Below are 25,000 nucleotides of genomic sequence, written 5' to 3'. Positions count from 1 at the left end.
GGAATCGACTGAGGAACGGGGGAAGTGGGAATCGACTGAGGAACGGGGGAAGTGGGAATCGACAGAGGAACGGGGGAAGTGGGAATCGACAAAGGAACGGGGGAAGTGGGAATCGACAGAGGAACGGGGGATAAGAGTGACAGCCTTGAGAGAAAATTATCGCCAGAGGAAGGGAGAGAAGTCAGTCAACGTTCAGAAGGACACCGCTGAAGGCTGACTGACCGGATTATATTGCATTACCTATCGCCTGGATACGTACCCTTGTTGGGCCCACGTGTTCTCCCAGGCGCGTGTTCTCCCAGGCGCGTGTTCTCCCAGGCACGTGTTCTCCCAGGCGCGTGTTCTCCCAGGCACGTGTTCTCCCAGGCGCGTGTTCTCCCAGGCGCGTGTTCTCCCAGGCGCGTGTTCTCCCAGGCACGTGTTCTCCCAGGCACGTGTTCTCCCAGGCGCGTGTTCTCCCAGGCACGTGTTCTCCCAGGCGCGTGTTCTCCCAGGCACGTGTTCTCCCAGGCACGTGTTCTCCCAGGCACGTGTTCTCCCAGGCACGTGTTCTCCCAGGCACGTGTTCTCCCAGGCACGTGTTCTCCCAGGCGCGTGTTCTCCCAGGCACGTGTTCTCCCAGGCGCGTGTTCTCCCAGGCACGTGTTCTCCCAGGCACGTGCTCTCCCAGGCAACTCTGCACAAATGGCGTTTGTATAACCATGAACCAGTGTTGAAAACGTTGATCTTAGAGTAAACCAGCACTAAGGACGTTAATCCAACATTAAAAACGCTGATTTTGTCCAACCACTTGGACAGGACGGTAGAGCGACGGTCTCGCGTCATGCAGGTCGGCGTTCAATCCCCGACCGTCCAAGTGATTAGGCACCATTTCTTTCCTCATTTTCCATCCCCAAATCCTTATCCTGACCCTTTCCAAGTGCTGCGAACCTTGGGACCGAAAACAATTGGGACCTTGGGACGTTACAATAAAGCGGCCCCACATCCCACAGGATGGGACATATACCCCCAGAAGTAAACTAGGCTTCTCGGTCTATATACACTGAGTTTACTTTAGTCCTGGAGTATGATTGGTAATAAAGTATACACGCTGCTCAGTAACCTATTGTGGTGGCCTTAGTATCCCTCTAAGAGATTAACAAGCCTCAAGTCCAACGCCAGACCAAATTTGCCCGATGTCGAGGGGCTCTGATGTACTGTGGTAATTGCTACCAACACAGGTCAAGGCTTGAGACGCGTCGTCTTGCGTGGTTCTTCAACTTGTGAAGGAGTCAAAGACGGGACGTGAGACGTTTGGCCAGCTAACACGGGACGAGGAGCGTGGCCATACAAGAGACTGGTTCATACCTAAAATGTGAGCAGCCTTGTGATTTGAAGAGACAAGTTTCCAGCGCTGCTCTGGAGCGCGATTTTGAGGCGCCTTAGGGCTGTGATTTTCTTGCCTGCCTTCCAATAGATACAGCCACGTGTGTACAGTGAAGCCACGTGTACACAGTGAAGTAGGCAAGGAGCCCCTCCTTGTCCTTATCCCCAGAATACCCTCTACATCCCTGATCACTAAACCTCTTCCATACAAACACGCATCAGTCGAAGCTGATACATCTTTCTTTACAAGTAAAGGCAGTCATCAGTTTAGACACGGGCTTCGGGGACGAGTTTCAGTAGGTCGTTGAAGTACATTCCATATCAACAGACCAAGCACACTGCCCCACGGTACGCCCCCAACTGACAGTCATTTACACTGCTCTCAGATGGAGTTCACAGATAATCCGTTTTACAAGGTAATCGCTAAAAAATTGTACAACGAAATTACACATTCCTAATGCGGCCTTGCCATAGGAAGGCGGTAGCGTACCCGGTCAGAGAGGCTAGTCATGCCCAGTCCAACACAATTGTTGCTCAAGCCTTGCATTTGCACTTGCATGCAGTCGCTCGGCTTTTCCTTCTGCAGTTGGCGGACCAAGCGCACTGTCGGCCGCCAGAGAGATCAAGAGTGCGACTTGTGAAGCCCCCCTCTTCTAACCAGGGGATAACAGACAGACTAAGAGTGCTCTGCTGTTAATTTTCCTAATTAGTCATTTGGTGCTGTCATGACTTATGGCTCTGTCCCCTCCAGTTTGACCCATTGTTAGTTTTATGATCTTGATCCCGTCCCTAAGTCTAAAGGGCATAAGGTGTGATTTTAAGAAGTTTAATAATAATTCCTTGATATAAGTGCTGCAGAGATTGTGTGATCTATCCTTTATCATTTATCCTTTATTCTCTTCACCCTCTCGTCACTCTTTTCATTCCCTTCACTCTTCATTCATTTTACTTCTATTTTTCTCTTCATTCTCCCCGTACTTCATTTTGCTTGAACTGCCTGAATATTTATCATATATTTCACTCCCACTACCATTATTATTATGATACTGTCCCGCTTCTTTTCTCTCTCTAGCTTTCCTTCTGTCCTTCTAGACGGCTCCACTTTCACATGTGCCTATATTTCCTCCTGCTCCTCTTGTGCCATTGCTTATTCTTCCTTACCCCTCTATGTTTCTTTATCATGCTCCCTATCCTTTTCCTCTTTATCCTCCTTTGCCTACCCCATCCTCTCCCTATATATTTCTGTTCTTCTTTTCATGCTCTTTCTCGGGCCCACTTCTTCTTCCTCTCCCCCCTACTCCTTCTCCTTGTCTTAATGCATCTTATCCATTTTGCTCTCCTGGATCCTATCTCTCATCCTCGCCCCTTTCCTTCAACCTCTCCTCTTCCCAGCTACCTTCAGCCCCAGCAACAAAAATTAGGGAAAACAAAGGATTATCAAGAATTCATTGTCTAAGTCTAAACTCGGAGCCGTTTCAAGACGGAATAACAAACTTTTTATTGGTATTTATTGTCCCGTTGCAAATTGGGGATATTCGGAACCTTCTCAGATGTATCATTTTTGCCACTCCTTGTTTCATCCTCGAATGATCTTTTTACGGCTCCTGGGCGCAAAAGAACACATGGTTTATCGTGCTCCACGGACGCTAAAACCCAAGTTCGAACTGGCGGGGTGGAAATAAACCAATGGAAAACTTATAGCACTTTCCAACTGCTTGGTATTTGCACGGCGGCCACTCAGCCACGGGGAGACGAAATAAAAAGTTTTTTTATCCTATTATTATTTAGAACGTGTATCTCGTGTTATTAATAGATATTCCTGTTGACACCAGTCATGTGATATAAAGTACAGCAGACCGACTCACTCTCACAAAAATACAATTTTAGCTTGAAATCAGGTAAGATATAAAAGGTTGCAGTAAAAGCTCTTTGTTTCATCAAGAGCGTCCAACTCTATTATCACTAATGTACACAAATATAATCTATAGATAATTAATGAACTGTGAAACCAGAACTCACCTGTTACTGAACTGCTTCTGGCGTCGCTACGCATCCGGAGTGTAAGCGACGTCAACACTGTCTCGGCAACAGTGAAGAGACACGTAATGCGCATTGAATTCACTCTCTCCTTGTTCCGTGACACTTAGCACTCTCGAACACTGGCTTTATAGGACACTTTAAATTTAATTTTCCTGTTTTTTTTTAAGTTTGGCGTGAGAACACTTTGTTTGATTACGGCAGCGGGGCAAGCGCTCAACGGGTTGATTTTAGCATCCACAGATTCAATGTACATTAATACCCTTTGCGGTAATCTTCTCTCCCTTTCTTATCAACTTTCAAGACCACTTATACTACTGCAAGATTTCGCCAATTTAAATCGGTACGATGTGAAACCAAATAAGAAACAGCGATAGCCTAGTTATGGTAGTTTCTACAGTACTTCCAGCAGTAATTGGGTAATTACTGGAAGCTACTATTCTACTACTATTCTGCTACTATTGCCCGCGGCGTTGTCTCGTATTCACGTACCAGTTGACTAAATCCTATGAACTTGAATGTATTGGTTATCGAATATGTTGTTTACGCGCGCTTTTGTTCTCAAAATTAAGCTAGGTTGTCTGAACGGATTTTGTTGTCAGAAGGTGATTATTGGAAGTATCTAAATGTTTTACAGCTTCGTATATAATTAGTACTTCTTTTGAAGTAATTATCTACCCATATTTAATTTTGTTTAAATATTATTGAAAACATATTTTTAACAATAATGCAGATTTTATTGATAAAACAATAATGGGTTTATAAATTTCCATTCCGACAGTAATTATCAAGTTGAAATTCGTTTATAAGTAGTAAATTATAGTTCTAATATTAATTTTCACAGCGACAATTATCAACTTCTAATTACCATCTCCCGCAGTAATTATCAGGTTTTAATAAATTACTTCCTAAAGAAAAAAAATTGAGTTTCAACATTTATCTTGGTGGTAATTATTAATCAATACTTGCAATCTTCACGGCAGTCAAGAAGATATGACACATTTGTTTTCAAAACAATTACGAAAGTATGCTAAAAAAAAATCCCGATACCAATTAACAACATATGCCGTCTGTTTTCCCAACTATTATCAGGCTACAAGATGAAGCCTCACATTAATTACCTTGATGAGCAAATTTTAGCAGCAATAATTAACCCCAAATTTCCGCCATCTCGGTAGTTATCATAAAATCAACTCTGGGGACTCAAAGCAGAAATGATAACACAGTTATCATGAATTATATCTCATTTGGTGTGTGCTCCTTAATGATTGAGTTAATTTTTTTCTTTAAATCAAGCACACGTAATAAACACGAAAGGAAGGATAGAGCGAGGGATGAAAGGATTGACAGGGACCTCTTCGTTTAAGGATAGAGCGAGGGATGAAAGGATTGACAGGGACCTCTTCATTTAAGGATAGAGCGAGGGATGAAAGGATTGACAGGGACCTTTTCGTTTAAGGATAGAGCGAGGGATGAACGGATTGACAGGGACCTCTTCGTTTAAGGATAGAGCGAGGGATGAAAGGATTGACAGGGACCTCTTCATTTCAGGATAGAGCGAGGGATGAAAGGATTGACAGGGACCTACTCATCAACTGCTGTTACCCTTCTCGGGCCACTTCTCCTGCCCTTGTTCTTCGTCTATCAGCTTGACAAGTGGCACGGGATAAGGGTATAGTTTCTATCGGCTGAATGAGGGCTGTCTATCGATCCCTTGAGGAAAAGGGGGGCGGGAAGAGAGAGGGAGGGGGTAGGTGAGGCCCGCATACTGTCACCCATCCTGCCACTCAGGTGGGTGAGTCTCGCGCCGAAAAACTGACACACACAAAATAAAAATACATGCTAAACATGATATATACACACCAATTGTTTTTAAACAAAAAATGACTTGTAAGTTTATTCGTGTCAAAATTATTAAGCACTGGTAAAACTCCTCACGGATATAAAAATTTGGAACTCGGCAAGTACATTTTTGGTATTCGACGAATACAAAGGGGTCGTGAGTCAATCAATGCTTAATGAGTTGTTTGTTGACTAATTAATTATATTTCGGTGGGTATTCACCTGCTGATTAATTGCAGCGTATTATATACTAATGTGACTTAAGTTTTTGAGGCTATAAATTACGTGTCTTATATGTTCTATAACAACTTGGAGCTGTGTTTTTTTTTTTTTCAATATATTTACTTCCCCCCAGTCACTTAAGTGTCTGTATTCACCTGTTACATACACTTGTTAAGTTTCCTGTAATTCACTCGAAATTTATCTGTGAAGTAACGGTTGTAACGGTTTTTGGTGAAGAGCTTTGGCTAATTAATTTAAAATAAGGTCAATAAATATTTCGTTTTCTTTTATAATTTGTGTAAATATCATAAGGTAATTAACATTTATTACATATATTTTGATTTGTTATCCGTCTCTCTCTTCTCGGAGTTTTAGTTTTATTTGTTAAATTGATATAGTTAACTAACACACGTAACTTCATTGCTTCTTTCCGTCACTCGATCCTGACTTCACTTATTTTTCTTTTGTTGTAGTAAATATATGAAACAGAAATCCAACTCTGTAAAAAAGTTTTACTTTTATATTTTTAAAAGTTCTTGTAATGACCGTATTTAAGTGATCGCTTAAAATGTTTTTCTAAACCAGTTACCGTTTTAGGCGGGTTGATCCGGCGAAGGGTTCGAACCCCGCCATCGGAAATTCTTGTACAAAAAATCACGGCGCTCAAATTTTCCACGAGAGAAAATTTTGACTTTGTTTTCCTCAATAGAGACCTAAACAGCCACACTGAGTCATTTATTAACAAACAGTTTTGTCCTAGCCTAATGATCCCTTTTTTATATATACTCGACCGTCAGCCACACAGGAACTAATAACGTGTCTAGCTCGTCTGTAACTTTTAAGCAGCAAATAAAAGTTCAATTTGGGTTCGAATAGAATCCGAACACTTTGTGAAATGTCAATACATACGGTTGTGCAGGAATGTTGCTCTCCCTCTCTCCCTGCCTAAATGTGAAGTTCGCGCCATTCAAATTCAAGTTCAAGTATGTTTATTGAGATAAGAAAGAAATACATCTTAAAGGGATAGAGTAGCTTAGGCTATTTCTACCCCCCAATTTGCGCCATCTCCCGTCACCCGCTGTCAAATTTGGCCATTTTCCTTCTCAACATATGGAGCGGCACCATAGACGAGTCTAATGAATATAGGCAATATTTGTTTTCGCATTAGTTATAACAATTTACGACACTTCAAACGGCTTCGTCGTTCGCATAAATCACTGCCAGTTATACGCTCACCCGTAAAACGCAACTTGTGCTAAAGTTAAACCAGCGAGTCGGTAACTTGAGCCGCTGAAACATTCAGGGGAACTAAACTGTGCACTTACCCCAAGTTAGGGTGAGACTCCTGGCCTCCCCTACTCAGGCCCAACTTCGGACTCTTCACTGCCTAGCCCCTCGCCCTCCCCCCAAAAAATCAAGTAGTTTTATTGAAGTCGTTTCGTCTCACGCTGAGGCGAAATGACCTCGTTATTTGGCCAATTTAACGGCTTTTAATTGTCTGGATTATGACAATGATTACCGCGTGTTGATGTTACGAGCTCTCTACCCCTGTTTTACCTGAGGGCTTCCTCAGTGTCCTCCGCCCCAACCATCAACTGGTGGCAATTAATCAAATTTCAATCGCTGACACTCAAAAAAAAAAAATCACGAGCGTTCAGGAGAATTTTAACAGTTTGGGAGAAAATCCGGGATTTATTACCATGGGCTTGACTGGTGTTGTAATTGATGTTGTTAATTGTCGTTTTTTGTATCACCAAGTAGCCATGATCATCCCTTGTGAATATTAGAGGATCTTTTTATCCATACCTCCTGTCTCTCTCCCAGCGAGTGGCCTCCACCACCCACCACCACACTTTGTTTCTCACGCCGTTAAAATATTTCTATTGCGTTAGGTTCCTCCCACAGGCGACTGCCTGAGAGATCACCGGAGCGTGGCACAACCCCACGATCAGGGGGTGTTTTCCTCCTCCACTAACAGGGATATCACCCAGATGCAAGTTTTCCCAGGTCAACACTGGAAGCGGCCTTCAACCGGACGCTTGTTCAGTCTCCCTGTTCCCCAGATTACAACAAGGGCGATTAGGCAGGCCGCTCACGATGAGTTAGAGTACCTTGTGCTCTTGTAAAAAGCCTCTTTCAACATTGATGGGTTTTGTCCAGGGAGAGGGGTGACCGGGGTCAATGACGCATATAACACGACATGTTTCGGGCGTGGAACTGACTGCGCGAAACTTGAACACCACTAAGAGTATACACTATTGAACCCAGAACGCGTCAGGGAACTTTTGAACGCAGAACATACCAGGGAGCTTTAGAACTCAGGTGATACGGAGGTTTTGCGAGTAGATGGCGAGTCAAGTGAGTTCCGTGGACTATTTCAGAGAGAAGACTGTGCTTGTAGAGAGGACCGCCTGGTGCTGTGGCAACTGGCGAGGCGCGGGAGAGGCAGTAGAGGCAACGTCCCCGTCAACGGAGTACTTGCAGTAGTTGGGGGAGAGATAGTGGTGGGTTGCTGGTGGTAGCACTGGTGGTCCTGACGAAGGCAGAGGCCGTCCCCATTCGACTCGTCATGGGTTCAAATGCCCACGGGTTCGAGTTTCCATGGGCGGTGGTGGGCTGAATGGCTGGGTGGGTGAGCGTGGGGGCCTCCAGCTCGCTCGGCGCCACCGTCACAACTGATGCTGGTGGCTCAGGCCAGGCTGCCCTCCCTCCTCTCCCTGCCGCCGCTGCTGCTGCTGCTGCTGCTGCTCACCCACCAACCTTGTATACTACTGTCACCCTTAACCCGCCAACCTTAACCACCCACCCTTAATCCACCACCCTGAACCAGCTCACCCTTAACCCAATACCCTTAATCCGCTACCCTTCACCCGTCTTTTTTAAGAAATGATTAATAATACATATATGCTACTGAACCTCCCCATCAGCTTATTGAAGACAGGGACAAGAATGAGACGATGGTGAGCCGGGTACTGCCTTGAGAGGGGCAGAGTCAGACGGGTTGGGAGAACAGGTGAACCAGTTAGAGCAGTGTGTTCCTCCCTTAGATCAGGCAGATGGCATCCTTAGCACTGCCATCTACGAGGAATGTCACGAAGGGTAAGTAAGGGGTTTTAAGACGACCGTGACCAAGACTTCGATTCCAATTGTGAACACCTCCAATGTATTCTGTGTCGGAGGAGGAGAACTCAAGGGAAGTAATAATAGTTTGCAGGAAAGTTAGGATTTTCGCAAGGGCAGGGAGACGAATGATTGAAAATCTTCATTGTTTAGTTGTGGGGGGGGGGGGTGAGGGGGGTAGATTACTCACCTACTCGCTGAATTCAAGGTAATACTTTGAATTAACGATTAACGAAAAATGATTAACGAATTAACGACAAATAAATACCGCTGACGCTCCTGACGAACACCAACAAGACGTAGGGACACCTGAATTCAGGTGTCTATATTTGCGAACGGGAAGAATTAAAAAAGAAATCCTAAATAAACAACGTTAAATACATAACGCCAAAGTGTGTATGGTGGTGGTGGCACGGAGGATCTTGGTGACTTGGTGAAGGTGTCCTGGATTCTGACGCTTCAGATAGGGCAACCCTAAGCAAGAGACCAACACACACTACGGGCTCACCGTAGCCCGTGCTACTCGGGACTTTTTGTTCCAGGTAGCGAATCTTAAACAACAAGAGACCAACGGGTCCACACGGAAACCGTTTTCGATCGTGTGAAGCTCCGAACTCCAACACCCCCCCCCTCCCCGAAAAAAAAAACCGAACCCCCTCTCACCTTCAAACACGGCGTCAGAGATGCATTCACAGAATAGGTCGTTGGAGGCATCCACCGCCGACTGGGTATATTTTCTGACAAGTCGTATATACCCTCTCCCTCGTCCTGCGACACCCGGGTCTCCCACCTGCAAGCATAATCACAATTGCCCGAGTATTAACTTTCCTAAATCTAATAGTCCACTGTTAATTGTAATTTTTGTGCCAAATAGTTGAATCTAAAACAACAACATAATTTCTTAATTCAAGAAATATTAACATAATTTATGTAAGTTATACGGATGGGTTCGTTCTCGACTTACAATCGGGAATCCCGGGTTCAAATCCCGGGGTGGGGGAAGAAATGGTTGGACACGTTTCCTATAGCCTAATGCTTCCTGTTAACCTAACAGTAAACAGGTACACGGGAGTTTGGGAGCAGTTGTGGAGTTGATTTATAATATATATAATATATATGCAACAATGATCACAAAAACACTGATCCAAGTATGCAGAATAACCACATGTGAAAAATAGAGAAATGTTTAACGCGTTTTCGGCTAATTCGCCTTCATCAGAGCAAAGTAGAATGAATGGTTCTATATATATATATATATATATATATATATATATATATATATATATATATATATATATATATATATATATATATATATCAACCCAGCCTCCTGTTTAGGTAGTGTTATTTTTGTAACTATGTTAACAATCATATACATTCTGACGTAATGGACTATTAGATAGTAGAATTTGGTACTGTTCACTTTCATGGAGTCCGCAAAAATAAAGCTAAAGGCCAAATTTAAATATTTGATGGCCTAGTATAATACGTTCTATATTAGGCCTCAGATAGCGAGCATTAGGCCTAGAGTAGTCCGGTTAGGTCAAACGAACAATACAAAAACCTGTCCTGTTTGTCCAAATTTCATTGTACCCAATTCTACTTTCTAATTGTCCATTGCGTCAGTAAATGTACAGTGGTCCACATCCTTACTACAAGGCCTAGGCAGTAGGCTGGGCTGGATTTAGACATAGGCTGCCAAGCCCCTACAAAATGAATTAACACATAAATAAATTAACACAAATGAATTAACACATAAATGAATTAACATATAAATAAATTAATACATTGAATTAACACACTTGAGATATTCTCGCTGGTGGTGTCCGGCACCTCCCCCCCCCCCACCACCGAGCCTATAAATAGCCGTTGCGGGCGCGGGACCGTTGACAGTCACACCTGGAGAGCCGTGATGTACGCACCTCATCCCTCTGGCCCAATGACGCCCTCCAGGTCAGTATACTCGTACCATAGTTGGTTATCACTACACAGGCCCAACCATTAAGATGAATGGATGTTACTATACACTTTTGTTAGTGGGCGCTGAGCTAAATAATATGCTAAAAAGGTCTTACCTCATAGTGGGCGCCGAACTAAAAAGGTCTTACCTCAAAGTGTGGCGGGAAGCTTGCTCGCCCCAGCATGATATGGTTTTTTTCAGTATCCTACTGCCTCTTCTCTTCTTGAGACGGTTCACGGGTCTTCCAGCACCCTCCAGCTGCTCTAGGTAGAACTTCAGAGTAAATAAGATGGAGACGCAGTGAACACCTCCACCTCCTGCAGTAGCTCACACTCGAGTGGAGTCTCGGCCAATCACAGGCCTCCGCTCCTGGCTCCACCTCTTCCTATTGGCTGTCGGTGACATGGTCCTTGTATACCTACTTCCTTCTTCAATAGACACTTAAGTGCCACTCCAAGTGCTACAAGGTTAGCCTAGAGCTGAGAGAAAGTTATCAGGGGGAAAGAGCCAAGCCATTACGACTATATAGCACTGGGAAGGGGTCAGGATAAGGATTTGGGACGGGGGAAAGGAATGGTTCCCCAACCACTTGGATGGTCGGGGATTGAACGCCGATCTGCATGAAGCGAGACCGTCCAGAGCTGAGGTGAAGGTTCAGAGGGACTGATGACTCGTCAGAGTCTGGCAATTCTCCGGTGAGATGTCTGAACACGGCTTTCAGTGCTAAGGATTAGGGGGGGAAACTAGTTAAAGGTTGTTATCGTAGATATCCATCACAATTTGGCCACTAACATAACTGGTAATATAACCAGTTATTTGTATTAGTGCCAGTAGAAATGATAGAGGGAAAACTTGGGAGTGAGACACTAATGTTGGAAAAATCTAACAGCTACTGTTTAGGAACAGTAGTCCAGTCATATTTTTCAATCTCAATCGTAAACTCAGTCAATTCTAGATAATGTCTCGAGAAGAATTGCTATCATGGAGAGTCTCAGGAGCAGGTTATATCCAGGTTATACAAGCAGAGAAGAAAATATAGCCTACAGAATTAAACAGCAGTAGATAGTCAAGCTACAAGGTAATGAATACGGAGATTAAGCTGCAACGTGATAAATAAATCGTGCTAACGAAACTAGAAAAACCCAAGCAACCCACCTAGCCTATTCTACACATGCATAGGAGATGTCGCTATCTGGGAGCTATATATTACTTTTCGTTATAATTTGTACATTTGGCACCACAAACGCACCAAATGAGAGGCCAGGTTGAGCAAGATAATGTTAGCCTCTGAACAATGCCGACGAATGTTTACGTTCGATATCACAAGATACCGAACATACTATTGACAGATAGTATGACTGATGGAATCTACATATGTAAAATATATACAATACCATTTGACGAGTGTATTGACCTTAAAGCCTACAATACAAACGATACACTTATCAAGCATACAATACTAGTCGCTGTGTCAACTTCAATGTAGCCTAATTACTCAAACGTGATTGAAAACTTCTAAAACTTAGATTTATTGAGTCGGCTTTCATTGCTATTTGTAAAAAAGAAAAATGATCACTATAATGGCCTCTTTGTTATGGGTAAATCATTCATTCAACTGCTGGTTGACAATATGAATTGTTATCATCTACTGTTGTTCAGGCAGGTTGTTTTGTCTAGCTGATACAATGCCAGCTGCCCACGGGGGCGCGCGGCCCACAAGCGACAGGCACCCAGAGGTCACTGTTCTGAGGTCCTATCTGATATCATTGTCATCTGCACCGAGAAATGATAGTTTTGGTTCTGATTTTATATATATATATATATATATATATATATATATATATATATATATATATATATATATATATATATATATAATATATATAATATATCCCAACCACCTGAAATGATAGTACTTATAGTAACTGCTTCGTCCACAGTGTAGTAATAGATTACTAGTAAAACACTTTTACTAATAATTACATAATCCTTAAAAATAAAGCTAAAACGAAACTTAAATATTCCTAGGCCTAGTATGCCACATATACGGACTATGTAGCAAAAGGTCCCACCATCAGACACCTGCACCTTGCTCGCAAGGTGCAGGTGTCTGATGGTGGGACCTTTTGAAGCCTGATATTCAAAATTCAAATTCAAAAAAATTCAAGTGTTTATTCAGGTAAAGTACATACAAGAATGGGGTGATACAAATATTGATGAATTTATAGATAGAGCTAGTACATACAATGCCTAAAGCCACTATTACGCAAAGCGTTTCGGGCAGTCGCTGTTTACAAAGGAAATGAGGCCAAAATTCTAGACATCCAGATTTTGGTTGACAATTTTTGGCCACAACAGAGCAAGTGTGATCGATATGACGCCCCCGCTGTCCTGCAATGGGTCCGGGATTATACCGGTACGAATGTAGGTTCCAACTCCTCAATTACTTTAAATTGGAGGGGAGGTTAGTGCATGTTCTGCAGCGGATGGGACTTTCCAGCGGCGACTTGGATATCTGCTCGGTGGAGGCCCTGACCTGGACATATTCTATGTATAGAATGTAGCCTAAGAGCACGGGGAAGGGTCAAGAATGATCACGCCAGGAATGGGACGTGGGGGCAGCGTTAGTGGCGCCTGGTAACACCACTTCCCGGACGTATGGATTTCGTCGATCAGGCGAAATGTCCTTGTGGGTACCACTGTGGTTGTTGAGAGGTGGTGGGCGGCTTGACCGCTCCTGGGGGAGGATAGGCTGCGGCTGGTGGGACGCGTGCACATGTTCCCTCGCGCGCCAGGGACCTGTTAGCGTAGTAACTCACTTCGTTTTATTTTCCATGTGCATGCTGTGTGATTATTGCCTGCTTCGTCAGACCATTGTAATCATGGGGCGTGCCCGCACTAATGTTTTTATTTCTATTATTGTATGTATTTCTTTTTAACTATACCTATTTTTTCTTTATTTACCATCCAGGCCCCCCTGTTTTATTGGATACGTATTTTTAGGGTAGTGTTTTGCTCAGGGGTCCCAGGCCTCCCAGTCTCGTGGCCGGAGGCGGGGCTCCGGAGCTAGAGGAACACCCTTAACCCACCCCCCTTCCCCGAAGTAGCAAAGGGGAGTTGGGGGGCGGGGCTAAATATTAGTGTGTAGAGTAACTGATATGTCGCAGTTATTATATATGCGCCAAAACTTGTAATTCCTCGTTTAGTTTATTATTGTCAGACTTATTGCTACATAACTGATATGATGTCTTGAGTATTATTGAGTTCTGTTTGAGTAGTTCATTCTTGAGTCGCTGGTATAGGACGATAAACTTAACGAGCTTCTATCCCTCGAAAATGGGAAACATTTGACTATACCCGTATATGCTTGTCTCTCCTCGCTCACCAGTTCCAAGTTGTAGGAGACACGGAGCCTGTAGCGTAGCTTGTCGAGGTCCACCTCGACCAACTTCTGATAGTCCCCCGCGAATGTAACCCCCAACAGTTGCCTAACTCTCGAATACCCATTTTACAGCCAGGTAAACAAAAACACCAGGTGAAAAGAAACGTGCCTAACCGTTTCTGCCCTGCCCGGGTATTGAGTTCGGGTCCCTAAGTTGCGAGCCGAGGGCGTAGACCACTATGCTTTTTTCCGCCAGCTTCACTGTCGTAGCCTTATTCCCTAATTGTTTAGTTATCTGCTCTCTGGCTTTGAGCATAACAAAAGAATACATGAAACAGCATAACATATTGACTCACGAGATAGCAACTGTTTTTTTTATATAAATGCCTAACCTACGCTTGAAACAATCTATCGATTCTTCGTCTTAGTAGCCGGTCGGCCGAGCGGACAGCACGCTGGACTTGTGATCCTGGGTTCGATCCCAGGCGCCGGCGAGAAACAATGGGCAGAGTTTCTTTCACCCTATGTCCCTGTTAACTAGCAGTAAAATAGGTACCTGGGTGTTAGTCAGCTGTCACGGGCTGCTTCCTGGGGGTGGAGGCCTGGTCGAGGACCGGGCCGCGGGGACACTAAAGCCCCGAAATCATCTCAAGATAACCTCAAGAAGATAGTAAACATTCTAAGGTTACCTTAATATATTAGTAACACAGTGAAATTAAAATAGCAGGATATATCAATGAGAATATTTTAGAACTAATGCGGTAGGATTGAACTCACATCCCAGCTCATCCCAAACACACAAATTACCCGCTAGGCTACTTTATTAATTAGTTTTTGATCCGCCTTAAGGGGCCAGAAAATGGTCAGGATGTGGTTTTCTCAGTTTCTCAAACTTTGATTTTTGTTTTGCATAATCTACATGACAGGGGCTTCAACTTTTTCTAACGGTTCAACATCGTAACATGAGCACCAAAATAGATAAAAAATTAATTAATTTTAAGGAGGAGGCTACGCGCGTCGCTGGATCTGGCAGGTTCATCTTGGGTGAGTCTGGCCAGGAGCTCTGTAGGTGATAGAGCTTCGGATTTGGCAACAAGGACCTAGGTAAAAGTACCGAGGTCCTTGTAGGCCCTCTGGCTTCCTGTTTATGATACTAAAGGCTTTAAATTAAAGTCTTCCGTACTCACAGACGTTCCCGGCCAATCTTTGCCTTCAAGTCAAATCTAAAACTATACTAGTACCCTAGCCTAGGCTTTCCACATTCAGAATGGGGAAATAAGTTATAAGATTTAAAGGCTGCTGATCAGTGGAGTCGGGTCTAAGACCTAAGAAGAGTTGGGGGGTCTCTCTACGTCACTGCTACTCTTTAGAGAGATCACAGAGTGATTACAAACACCAACGGCCGTTGTCAACAGGCGCAATTAGGCATGGGCACCTCTCATCCCATTCGGACCACTATAGCCAGATCCAGAGTTAAAGCGTAAGTCAATACCATTAATGAAGCAGAAGTGTATTGCTTAATGCAGTAGGAATAATCAGAGCGAGTTCTAACTGTTGAATTACAAGGTTTAGCAAAGTGCTTTGACCTTTCGTCTAATGCAGTTACCCCCATTGAATTTTTATGGCTACCTCGTTTTCTTCAATGAGTTTTTAACCACGTTTTCTCCAAAGAGTTTACTTAATTTCGTGATTTCCTTAATTTTCTGAGTAACTTTCCTTTATTTTGTTGGTGTAGTTAAGTTTCTGTTGAACAAATGTGCGAAAACATCACCTACATCGAGACATGTGGTTCACTTATTGATTGTTGCCGCCAGAGGCAGCTCATTTATTGTGCACCCCATTCTCATCCTGTGAGCGGCAGCGCTAAAAAAAAAAATACCTGAATTTACCCGAGAGCTGCTGCCTGGTAGGCTAGACGAGGACAGGAAGCTGGCGGCTTGTCAAACGTGTCACCATTTGTTGCACTCATTTCATTGAGCTGAATTTTGAACTGCAGAAGTGTTTTGGTAGTTATGCCTTCGGCGGGTAGGCGGTTCCCTACCGCCTTCCCTAAAACCCTCCCCCTCCCCCCCATCCCTAGGTACTTTTCTAGCCACGCCCACTTATGTACTTATCCATCAGATGCCTAAAACTAAGTTTGTTTCATGAATGATCATTAGTAACTTGGCCCATAGATCAGCCGCGCGATTCGCGACACAGCTTATGTTTACTAGTTCACAGCACCTTAGTCTCAGAACTCTATTCTCGGTACCCTATTTATATCTCCTTTATTTTACCACCATTCCGCCCATTTGTGAACTTCAGCCATGCCCCTTTTCTCTAGGCGTATAGAGTGGTAATTGTTTCTCTGAGTCTCTTCATTATCATATATATTGGTAGGCTTCGTTGACGTGATTTGAAATTAATGTAGTTAGTGCCGAGGGGACGTCATAACACTGCTGGTGCCAGAGATGGTCTAAGGGAGATACAGAGGTGCCACGAGTGTCTCTCTCTCTCTCTCTCTCTCTCTCTCTCTCTCTCTCTCTCTCTCTCTCTCTCTCTCTCTCTCTCTCTCTCTCTCTCTCTCTCTCTCTCTCTCTCTCTCCTCCAGGGGGTAGACATGCTTGTTCCTGCTACTGTTAGCACGAGCGTTCGTATTTTTCTCAGTCCACTCACCTTCCACACACACACACAGCTACCAACAAACCACACACACACAGCTACCAACCTCACCCCATACACACACACACACACACACACACACACACACACACACACACACCAGTTGATTGACAGTTGAGAGGCGGGACCAAAGAGCCAAAGCTCAACCCCTGCAAACACAACAAAGTGAATACACACACACACACATACGCAGCCACCAACCTCACCCCCACACCTTGTCAAAACTCCAGCGTGGGTTGCTGAACTGTGAAACATATGCCCCGTAAAATGTAGTGGAGGGAAACATAATGTACATTAAAAACTTTGGACTAGAATATCAACCCTCGGTGACATTGTATGAATGCATGTATGAGTGAATACATACACGCGCATACCTACACAAATGCATATAAATAACTGCAGTGATGCGTACATATGACATGTACTAGAGCGAGGCACGGCTGCGAGGTTCTCCCCCCCCCCCCTACACTCACTCTCTCTCTCTCTCTCTCTCTCTCTCTCTCTCTCTCTCTCTCTCTCTCTCTCTCTCTCTCTCTCTCTCTCTCTCTCTCTCTCTCTCTCTCTCTCTCTCTCTAAATACGGTGGAAGTAAACATAAACAGTTTATGGAAAACACAATCCTTGATTTTATTTCAAAGTTCACGAATCAACGGGGGTCGCTATAGATGTCGATATTTCTTAAAATGTGGCACTATGGTCGACTCTGACTAGCCTGTGACACTCCCACATCCTCTATGGTTCATCTTGGAAAATTGGGTGAGGCTAGCACGAGCGTCTGGTCTCTAGCCTCGTATATACAAACATATATTCTTCCATATAACAACAAAATATTCTTACCCTGATGGATTCACAAAAAAAATTATGTATTGTTTGCTTTTCGCAAATATTGATAGGTCTGTAGATTAAAACAAAATAATTTGTAAGCAATTTTGCTAATTATCTGTTTAGAAATTGGCATAGAAAATTATTAATCTGGTAATAAATATTTATATATTTTTTACTTTTGAATTCGTGACATTTTTTTTAATGGTCAGATAGTGACATATTTCTGAATTTCAGCTGATTTTATTAATTTCTTTTATCGGCGGTGGTGTGTGTGAGTTCATTAAGCGAGTGTTGGTAATTCATGTGTCGCGGAGTGAGCTTTAGTGATTAATATGTGTTCCAGAGTGAGTTTTTGGTGATTCATATGTATCTCGGAATGAATTGTGGTAATTTATGTATCCTAGCGTGAGTTGTTTATGATTCATATGTGAGTTACGTTATCCCGGCAGTAATACTTGTGTCTTCCAGTACCCAGTAGTGATACATATCTCGTGTAGTATTGGAAGCAATACAATATGTGTCTTACAATATGTGTCGCAGTATTTAACAATGCATTTTAGTGACTCAGACATAAATTTTGCTGACCGGCATTGATACATATGTGTATTACAGTGGTGTTGAGGGATACATGTGTCCACATAATTACATGTATCTCGCTGTAACCTTAAGTGTATCATGTTTACTTACGTCGTATTTTGGGGTGACGAAAATAGTTGAAAATAAACAAAGGAGCAACGTAAATCCCATTTTCTATCCGCTGTTGCGACGTTGTATTCTCATTTTATATTTTGACTGATGATAGATTCGCTGGATGTGTTTGTGGATTTGTCGAGCGCCAGCTCATGTACCCCGCCTTTTCAGTTCTGGCTATCTAGTTCATTAACCCCTGACTTCGCTTCTCTTTTCTTGTCATATCTACTTTGGATATTATTCATTGTGTTTGAACTAAGCTCCGCCATCTCTTCCTCTGTTCCAATATCATTTCTCACGTCCATTATGCTACAAGAGTTATTCGTCTGGCTCGTCTAAGTTTCCAACCGTCGTCGTGTTTTTCTTTCGTGATGATATCGTCTCTGTCCCCCCATCATCAGTTTCCTTGAGAATCTTGTATGTCGTTATCATATCTCCTTGATTTCGGCTCACTTCAAGTGTGCTGAGGTTCAGTACCATTAGCTTGCCCTCATGTCAGTCCTCAAATGTCTGGTACATTTCGTTGCTTAACTCTAAAGACTTTTTCGAGCATATAGTTTTTTATTTCTTTAGGTGGAAGGGGGGGAGGGGGATTCCACACTGTGGTGGCGGCATACTCCAGAATCACAGCCAACATGTGACGTAAACACAACCTTTTGAACGTTATTGCATTATTAAACTCTGGAGCAACGTACAAACAGTAACGAATAACGTTGTATGTTTGTTGGGATGGTCCCAACCGCGCTCCGAGGCACTTCTTCTCTAGGGGCCAGATTTACAAAGCAGTTACGCAAGCACTTACGAACCTGTCCATCTTTTCTCAACCTTTGGCGGCTTTGTTTAGTTATTAAACAGTTAATGAGCTCCGAAGCACCAGGAGGCTGTTTATAACAATAACAACAGTTGATTTGGAAGTTTTTATGCTTGTAAACTGTTTAATAAATGTAAACAAAGCCGTCAAAGATTGAGAAAAGATGTACACGTTCGTAAGTACTTGCGTAACTGCTTCGTGAATCTGGCCCCAGGTTCATAACATTATTCCTATATTTGCCTGTCTTTCTTACGCTCAAGTTGTGGTCCATGTGTTGGCCTCTGGTGCTAGGCTACGGGTGAAGGGAGTCGTCTCTGTTTACTTTTGTACTGATCACTGGGTTATTTGCTTCCTCCTTATTTCTAAGTACATTGAATTTATTGTAGTTGAAGTCGAGTAGCCATTTATTCTTGTGTGTGTGTGTGTGTGTGTGTGTGTGTACTCACCAAAATGTGTTTACATGGGCGAAAAAGTGTTTGAAGTTATCATCTTGTTTGAAGTTAATGCAATGACTTTCCTTTGTCATGTATCTCGTAATTCTTTTTGATGGTGCTTATTGATTTCGCCTCAGTGATCTTTTAGTGTAGACCGCTTTATTTACGGCTCATTCTAAGGTAGTTTTCCTGGCGTCTCTTACGGCTCATTCTAAGGTAGTTTTCCTGGCGTCTCTTACGGCTCATTCTAAGGTAGTTTTCCTGGCGTCTCTTACGGCTCATTCTAAGGTAGTTTTCCGCTCATCTGTGATTCCAGCTTCTTCCTGTGCCTTCTGATCCTGGTCTCATTTTGATCATTGCTTTATAGTGACCACAATGTCTACTCCCCTCCTGGATATTTTTTAATATTATCATATCTCCTCTTATTCGCATTTTCTATAATGTGGTGAGTGTGAGCTCGCTCAGCCTAGCACTGAGGCGAGGCCCTGGGCTCTGAGACAAGTAGTATCGCATATCTCTCTTCATTTTTTTATTCTGTTTTAATTTTTTTTCTTCAGATGTCGATGCGATGCCGGTGGTGTATAGTGAGGGCTGGGCTTGGTCTCACGTAGGTTGTATAGTGCTCTGAAGGACACATTTTCAGGTCACGTACCATGAGGTTACCTCGAGGTTATTTCGGGTCTCAGCGACCTCACGGCCCGGTCGTCGACCAGGCCTCCTCGTTGCTGGGACTGGTCAACCAGGCTGTTGGACGCGGCTGCTCCAACAGCCGCGTGTAAGTGTACACATCTAGGTGAGTACTCAACAATCACCACCCAGTAATTAACACCCAACAATCAGTAATTAACACCCAACAATCAGTAATTAACACCCAACAGTCAGTTATTAACACCCAACAATCCTCATCTGGCAACTGGTGGTGATGCCGTCAAGGTGGGTTTCAAAATATCCCGTCTTCTCGCCTGTGGTTCCTTCCCCGATATCTTTCCATGATTCTTTTCTTCGCATCTTTAATGTCGGGTTAATTTCCTAATGTTTCCGGTCTATCGCCTCTCCGTTTTTATCACTCTTCCAGTTCTTAAACCTCCTTCATGTTTACTGTTATTTTTTATGGGTTTCTAATTATTAATTCCTCGAAAATGTTGTTCTTCAGTGTTGATATTTTATTTATTACCGTATTGTTACCTACTTCCATCTTGTTTAATTATTATTATTATTATTATTATTACTGTATAATCACCACAATTGTGTCACCACAATCCACAATTTCCTGTGCATTGGAACACCCGGGGCATTGGTTCGAAGGCTCATCACCGCTCCTTTCGGATTTTCACATTGATGCATCACCTTAGTGTGATTTATCTGTTTATTATTATTCTCAAGAGACTAACTACACTTCACCAGCGACCAATCACTCCTCGCCTGACCCACATCTGGAACAAGTACCCAACAAATGTCTAGAATTCAAATTAATTCAATTCAATTCAAAGAAAACCTCAAGCCATTTTATATTTCTGACTTTCCTCTTCGGCTACTGTAGCCTAGCACTAAGTAAAGCGTACACCCATTGAACCACCTTATAATAAGGAAATTGCTATTGAGGAAAGGTGGACGTAATTAGACAAGTTGCTGCAAGAAGTGCCGAACAAATTGGGTTGTGGATACGTGGACCTGCGGACCGCTCCCAGCAACAGCCTGTTGGACCCAAGTTATCTCAAGTCGAGCCTGGCCTCAGCCCAGGCTTCGGGAGTAGAAAAACTCCCGGGAAACCAACTCCAGGTTCAGGCTTTAAAATGACTTAAATTGGGGAAAATAAATAGCGTTTAAGCATATTAAATCGTGTGTGTGATTTTTCATTCTCAGTCTTGTAGTAGAACCTTCCATGTAAGTTAAATGAGAGAGGGAGAGAGAGAGGGAGAGAGAGAAGCATCTCCCACCTCCACCCCACCATGGGAGCTAGGCCTTAACTCTCCCAGGAGGTTAAAAGAGAGGTCAAATTAAGAGGATTAACTGGCAAAAGTGGGTCTGACGTGACCTTCTGGGGCGGTAATTGAGTCATGAGCAGTTTGGCTTCAAAGGTGGAGAAGGGCGATTGTCGAAGCCGAGAGAGAGGAAGAGAAATAGGAAAATGGGAAAGGAAAAAAGATGAAAAGTTGCTAAGAGTGGGGGGGGGGAGATACATGACAAAAAATCACATGGTGAGAAGTGATGGGTAGGGAGGAAGGGAAAAAACAGGTTGTAATTGGAGATAGGGAGGAAATAGATAGATAAGGAGGATGAGATAGGTTGATAAGAATGAGATAGATAGGGACGAGATAAGAAAGTAGGAGATTGTTTGACAGGAAGAAAGGAGATGGGTAACGTGGTAGGAATGATATAGATGGGGAGGAGACAGGTAGGTAGAGAAGAATTAGGGAGGAAGGGAAGGAGGGAGGAGACAGGTAGGGAGACACAGAATACATCTTGAGATGATTTCGGGGCTTTAGTGTCCCCGCGGCCCGGTCCTCGACCAGGCCTCCAACCCCCATGAAGCAGCCCGTGACAGCTGACTAACACCCAGGTACCTATTTTACTCCTAGGTAACAGGGGCATCGGGTGAAAGAAACTCTGCCCTTGTTTCTCGCCGGCGCCCGGGATTATACATGGTAATGTATAAACAATAACTTATACCTATACAAATGTTTCCAGAGTGGAGCACTATTAATAAAATACATCAAATGAATACATATTTTCTATGCAAAAATAATTTATATCAAACCCAGCATGAGTAGAGCAACATTGAACAACAGACACGTAACATAACAAATAAATGTAATAGAATAAGCAAATTCAGAAAATAAACTTAAAACTAAGATTAAGAATTAATCTAATAATTACAAATAATAATTAATCTTAGAACTAATAATTAAGAATAAATGCAAACACTTCGATCACGGAAAAAATTGGAGGAAATTTATAATAAAGATATTAAGAGAAAATATATATATATATATATATATATATATATATATATATATATATATATATATATTAATAGGCTATTGATAATCTTAGGAACATATTGAACAGGGACGCTAATTATAGTGTTTGCAAAAAGCAATTTGAACACGAAAGGTGTTAGGAGTATATTTTATTCAACTATAATATACCTCCTAATTATGTTGTGAATAATGCTTAAGTTTAATTTACTGCATTGTGAAATACAGTAAAGAGATTCAGCTCAATATCGAAGTATTTTAAATATTGTTTTCATTCTCTCTCTCTCTCTCTCTCTCTCTCTCTCTCTCTCTCTCTCTCTCTCTCTCTCTCTCTCTCTCTCTCTCTCTCTCTCTCTCTCTCTCTCTCTCTCTCTCTCTCTTTTATGTACAGTTGACATTTACTGTTTGATATGCGGAGGGACAAACACCGTGTTTGTCTAGATTCAGACTGAGATGAAAGGACGAGGGAGAGAGAAAGAGAGACAAACAGAGTTTGTTAAATAGAGCGAGACAAAGATAAAGACAGAAACAGAGAAACATACAAATAAGTTAAATAATATGAATCAGAATAAGAAACAGCAAATTTGACAAAGAAAGAATGCAAGAAAGAGACACTGATAAAGACGTACAGAGAAATAGAGAAATCAGCAAGAAACGCCATTAAAGTAACGGAGAGACAGATAGAGGCAATAAACGAACAAAAAAAACAGGATTTACTTGGATAAAAAGAGCCCAGTGAAGAGGAAGAAAATGTGGAGAGAATCAGGGAGAAAGGATAAAATAAGAACGAAAGGAAGAGAAGGAAACTGTCAGGACAAAGCACCAAGCCATTACGACTATATAGCACTTGGAAGGGATCAAGATAAGGATTTGGGATGGGTCGGGGGGGAAGGAATGGTGTCCAATCACTTGTGGACGGTCGGGGATTGAACGCCGACCTGGGAGCTGGGATATGACAGAGGGCAAGAATACCACCCAGCCTCTTGGACCAGTGAGGGGGCTCGAACTCCAACCCAGTAATAACCCGTCACTTTTCCGACTGCACCATCTGGGTGAACCAGAGTGCGTAACGCTACTGAAGGCGACCAAGTTAAGAGCTAAGGAGAACATCAGACAACAATACAAGAGGAAGAAGGGAAGGTCCCTGGTGACACACTCGCCCCGTGGGTTATTTGGTCTGGGTTCGAGCCCTGGCCAGGAAGAATTGTGTGGGACTTAATTATTAACCGTTCGCCCCTGTTCACCCTGTAATTGGGTGTCTGGTTGTTAACCGTTTGGTGGGTGGTGTTCTAGGGGATAATTAGTATGTAAGTCTTACCTTGAACTTTGGGAAGGAAAAGCTCTCAGCCTGCCTAGCTTAGCCTGACTGAGCCTAAGTCAGCCTAACAGGACTCTGAAAGCCTCTACCCATGTACCCACTTGTGTAAACAAAAGGAGGTAAAGAGAGAGTGGGAGAAAGGCGAGGCATAGATGTTATCTTGAGATGATTTCGGGGCTTTAGTGTCCCCGCGGCCCGGTCCTCGACCAGGCCTCCACCCCCAGGAAGCAGCCCGTGACAGCTGACTAACTCCCAGGTACCTATTTTACTGCTAGGTAACAGGGGCATTCAGGGTGAAAGAAACTTTGCCCATTTGTTTCTGCCTCGTGCGGGAATCGAACCCGCGCCACAGAATTACGAGTCCTGCGCGCTATCCACCAGGCTACGAGGCCCCTAGATAACAATAACAACATATTAATGAAGCCAAAGAGTCAACCAAAGGACTGGAGGGCAAGACTCAGCAATACCAACACTGAATGTTGTTGTTTAAGATTTACTACCTGGAACAAAAAGTCCCAAGTAGCACGGGCTATGGCGAGCCCGCAGTGGACTTTATTCAAACACTGAAAATACAAAACAAACACAAACCAGGAGGCATGTTGCAGCACCCCCCCCCCCCCGGACCACAACTTGCCATCTTCCAGTATATATCTGCCCCAGATATACGGGCCGCCCCCACCAGCCTGCAAAGGCTACAACATTGCCAGCCCCGCGGCTCCTCTAGTATGCTGCCTCCCCCTCAACACGCCCTTCGCTACATTTTCCACCGGTATTATTTCTGGTTCAAGCCCCTCCCCTCTCCCCCTCCCCCTCTCCCCCTCTCCCCCTCTCCCCTCCCCCCTCCCCCCTCCCCCCTCCCCCTCCCCCTCTCCCCCTCCCAGCCCCCCTCCTCCCCTCTACCCTTCCTCCCGCCATTCGAATGAATTGTCTCCATGGCATAGCCTCGCCCAGATTATTGCAAGATGCTTATTGCAACGTTTCTCGGTGATATTTTTGGGTGTGGCGCGTGCACTTTCGTTGGACGGTAGAGATGTATTTGAAATGTATTCGTAACTTCGTTGTCATGTTGTGTGTGACCCTTGAGGAGGTACTTCTGGCATCTTCTCGCCAGTTTCCTGGAAATGTAAGAGGTACAGCGAGCCATTACTTCCCGCTCAACGTGCAGTGGGGCTTCATAGTCTTTCATGCTTGGTGAGGTAAGAGGCTCTAATGAGAGGCTGTGGGTGGTGTTGTGAGGCTGTGGACGGTGTTGTGATGTAGAGGATTCACAATGGAAAGATCTTGGATGATTTCTGGTAAACAGAAAATGTTAGTCATAGTTAATTATTGTGTCTTTGCAAGCGTCTTAAATTGTCA

General features: G+C 43.4%; 1 protein-coding gene and 1 long non-coding RNA gene across 2 annotated transcripts in view; one reads left to right on the top strand and one right to left on the bottom strand.

The window, feature by feature from the left end:
* Positions 1 to 8,123, bottom strand: part of LOC138359556 (uncharacterized) — a 177,252-nt gene extending 169,129 nt beyond the window's left edge. The window contains exons 1-2 of the long non-coding RNA XR_011225962.1: positions 7,769 to 8,123; positions 3,385 to 3,719 (exon numbers count right to left, since the gene is read on the bottom strand). This is a non-coding gene — a long non-coding RNA (uncharacterized lncRNA). The remainder of the gene's footprint in view (positions 1 to 3,384; positions 3,720 to 7,768) is intronic.
* A 2,328-nt stretch (positions 8,124 to 10,451) lies between these two features.
* LOC123773804 (uncharacterized) overlaps positions 10,452 to 25,000 on the top strand; it is a 64,074-nt gene continuing 49,525 nt past the window's right edge. Inside the window, exon 1 of the mRNA XM_069318649.1 lies at positions 10,452 to 10,539. The gene's annotated coding sequence lies outside the window, so the exon portion shown is untranslated. The remainder of the gene's footprint in view (positions 10,540 to 25,000) is intronic.

The sequence above is a fragment of the Procambarus clarkii genome, chromosome 91 (genome assembly GCF_040958095.1).
Source record: "Procambarus clarkii isolate CNS0578487 chromosome 91, FALCON_Pclarkii_2.0, whole genome shotgun sequence".
NCBI lineage: Eukaryota > Metazoa > Arthropoda > Malacostraca > Decapoda > Cambaridae > Procambarus > Procambarus clarkii.
The sequence above is the reverse complement of the archived record's forward strand: the minus strand, read 5'-3'. Positions and strand labels throughout refer to the sequence as shown.